This window comes from Gymnoscopelus braueri, assembly GCF_963280865.1.
Source record: "Gymnoscopelus braueri genome assembly, chromosome: 9".
NCBI classification, from domain to species: Eukaryota; Metazoa; Chordata; class Actinopteri; order Myctophiformes; family Myctophidae; genus Gymnoscopelus; species Gymnoscopelus braueri.
Window position 1 is genome coordinate 41,864,919 of NC_137610.1, and position 3,756 is coordinate 41,868,674.

The window sequence follows — 3,756 nt, forward strand, 5'->3', positions numbered from 1 at the left end:
TGGAAAAAGTACTCAAATGTTTTACTTAAGTATCAATACTGCAATGTTGACTAATTACTTGACTAATTACCCCAAACCACCCCCCCAAAATCTACTGGATTCTGACAGTCCGATGTTGGCAGCCCTAGATTTGTCCAATTTTACTTACGCCTTTTATCCACACGGTGGGGCTGTTCTACTATTTTACGTTTCGACCACAACCCATCTGAACCCCATGATCCGAAGATCTGAACCAAGCAAAGACGATGGCTTGAATCTGATCCCATAATCCAGAGGGATGATTATATTCGCGCTGTGATTTGCTTGTTGGTTGTCAGAGCAACAATTGTTTCAGCTATTTGAGTTTAGCCTACACATAAACCACGTTTACTTTACTCAAACTATTGGGCTAGTATTATGCATGAATTTAGAGTTTACTCAAATTAGTTATTGAGCTCATAAAATGAGTGTGATTTATTTATTTAACATTGGAGCTCAACCTCAACATCTCCCCTAGAAAAAAGCAAACAGACCTGTCATTGTAGCCTACCTCCTGTCCGCTGTAGATATTACAACATTTTACTGTACTGTACATTGTAATTACTAGCCTATATTTATTTCAGTGTGGAAAAAGTAATCACATTGTTAACTAAAAGTATCAATACTACTGCAATGTACTCTGTTACAGGTAAAAGTCCGGTAATCAAAATTTACTTGAGTAAAATAACAAAAAGTATTGGCATCAAAATATACTTAAAGTACCAAAAATGAAAGTACTCATTATGCATTATTGTACCATTTCCCAAGTTTTCAAATGTATAACATCTTTTGAAAATATCCGCATAGTGCACAGTGAGCTTGTAGATCGGCTATTTTCAAATAGCCAAAGTTTAAATAGGGCTGAAGTGATTAATGTATAATAATCAAAATCTACAAAGTAGGCTAACTAGTAACTCAATTGTAGTGGAGTAAAAGTACAGTATTTGTCTCTGAGATTGGAGTAGAAGTAAAAGTACTGAAATTTGGAAATACTCCAGATAGAAAAATAGCTCAAAATTGTACTTAAGTACAGCACTTGAGTACATTTACTCAGTTACTTTACACCACTGATTTATTTAAATGCACATAGGCCTAACTTTGTTGTTTTACTGTCCATGGATGTCCATGGTTGCCCTGATAACCAGGTTAGCCAATCACACCACAGCAGTCGTTTCGAGCGATGGGATGTAGTTCTACTAACTTGGACAGGAAGTGACGTCCTGTTAGCAGGGTTGCCATGTCCGCTTATTATAAGCGACTTTGGGCTTGTTTTTCTGGTAAGTTTAGTTGCGGGTTGCGGTTTTCTGGGCTTGTTTATGAAGAGTAGTTCCTTATTTTGGCTTGTTTCCTAATGTTGCTTAAACCAATATTTCTCAAACATTTTCATGTCAAGGTCAAGGGCCCCCAAATTAATATGTATTTGTCTCTAGCTCTGGTCCATTAACGTTAGAAGGAGTTCTCCTTCTAACGCTATGAACCAGAGCTAGTATTTGTCCACGGACCAGAGCCATAAAGAGAGTTCTGACACTAGCGTCGACTCCCATTGTAAGAATGGAATGCGGAAGTGCTCTGTCTATCTCAATGACATAGTTCCAATGTTTGGAACTAGGCCATAGGAGCCCGCTTTGCGGCGAGATCAAAGCGTGTCGTTACTCTCTTTTCTATACTCTGCCACGGACGGACCCCCATCTGAAAATATTTCAAAAAAGATATACAAAATGTCTCACTTTTTTTTCAAGATTAAAAAACATAAATAGCAGATCTACAAGCTCTGCTATATTCAAATATCCGATGCAGGTAGGTTAGTGCTCATGTGGCCTGTGGTCGCTTCTTTTGGGCTTGTTTTCATAGACCTAGTTGCTTGCTTGTTTCTCTCGCAAAATCTGGCAACACTGCCTGTAAGCGCAAGTGGATGGAAAAAAAACTGCAGCTGCAGGAAAAATGGCTACAAACAGAACGCACCGCTAGAAGGTAGGGAAATTAATATTTATTATTATTAAAAAAAAAATTGTTACTGTAAATGTGTACGTAACACTTTAAACCCCACGTATAGCCACGTTCGCCTGTTGTAGATGTGTAGTTGGATCTTTTTACTCCATGACACATAACCCCATTATTTCCTCGTTGCTTGTTGCTTGTTGAGGCTACTTTTGTTGCTGTGGGTGAGTTGCTTTAAAAAGTGTTGAATCAGTTTCAAAGTTCATGAAGAATGACCCTGGGGTTGATCTCATTATGATGATGATATAGTTCAATGTTCAATGAGATAGTTGAATGTTTTAGGGTGTATTGGGTGCTGAAGAAGTTTGTTTTTCTGCTGCTGCTGTTTGGTGGTTTAGCAGGGCTATGTGGGGGTTGACTTGAACCCCTTGTTGCAACAAAGTTACTAAAACTATACTGGCAAAGTTCTCCCTAAACTACTAACAAGAGTCAGAAATATATTTTTTTAATGCTGTGGGTGAGTTACTTTAATTGTTTAAAAGTTTAAGTTCATGGAGAATGATCCTGCGTTTGATCTCATTATGTTAAATGTACTGGGTGCTGAAGAAGTTAGTTTTTCTTCTGCTGCTGTCTGGATGTGGTTAAGCAGCAGGGCTATTTGGGGGTTGACTTGAGCCCCTTGTTGCAACAAAGTTACAAAACTAATACTGTCAAAGTTCTCCCTAAACTACTAACAAGAGTTGTTAGTAGCCACAGCTCTGGCTACTTTGTTGCCAGAGCTGTGGGTGAGTTTCTTTAAATTGTTGAATCTTTCAAAATCTTTTGAAATTTTCAAGTTCCAAGTTCATGACAATGATCCTGGGTTTGATCCCATTATGATGATGATATAGTTTAAATGTTATTGGATGTACTGGGTGCTGATGAAGTTTTTCTTCTGCTGCTGACTGGCTGTGGTTTAGCAGTGCTATGTATGTGGGGGTTGTTGAGTTGAACCCCTTGTTGCTACAAAGTTACCAAAACTATCAGTGGTGGAAGAAGTACTCAGGTATTTTACTTAAGTAAAAGTAGCAACACCACAATATAAAAATACTCTGTTACAAGCAAAAGGCAAAATGTTACTTGAGTAAAAGTATTGGCATCAAAATATACTTAAAGTACCAAAAGTAAAACTACTAAAATGTTTGAAAAAAGCAGATAGATCTGCTATTTTCAAATGTATAAAATGGGGCTAAAGTGGTTAATGCATGTTTTATATATCATAATTTATATCTGCAAAGTAACTAGTAACTAAAGTTTTAAAATAATTGTAGTGGAGTAAAAGTACAATATTTGCCTCTGAGATGTAGTGGAGTAGAAGTAAAAGTATTGGAAATACTCCAGTAAAGTGAAAATATCTCAAAATTGTATTTAAGTACAGTACTTGAGTAAATGTACTTAGTTACTTTACACCACTGAAAACTATACTTGCAAGTTCTCCCTAACTACTAACAAGAGTCAGAAATGTTAAAAAAAAAATCCCTAAGGAGTTGTTAACTCGTTATAACAGTTTCATTATTATACATATATACACATATTATACATATGTACAACTCCGAGAGTTATATATATCCACTTGTAACTCTGAAAGTGTTACAAATGGAGCTTTACAGGTCCATTTGGTCAAAAATGTTCTCACTCAGGATAAAAGAACACTGGATTTTACTAAGTGTGTGTGTACCCCTGAATACAGAGCCCCCCCCCAAGTTCAAGATAATATACTGCCATTAAAACTACTACTGCTCCGGAGGTAAAGTTATTTTC

At 36.8% G+C, this 3,756-nt stretch overlaps 1 protein-coding gene across 1 annotated transcript in view; it reads left to right on the forward strand.

Moving 5' to 3' along the window:
* Nucleotides 1–1,900: 1,900 nt before the first annotated feature.
* Nucleotides 1,901–3,756, forward strand: part of pik3c2a (phosphatidylinositol-4-phosphate 3-kinase, catalytic subunit type 2 alpha) — an 87,813-nt gene continuing 85,957 nt past the window's right edge. Inside the window, exon 1 of the mRNA XM_080437929.1 lies at nt 1,901–1,989. The gene's annotated coding sequence lies outside the window, so the exon portion shown is untranslated. The remainder of the gene's footprint in view (nt 1,990–3,756) is intronic.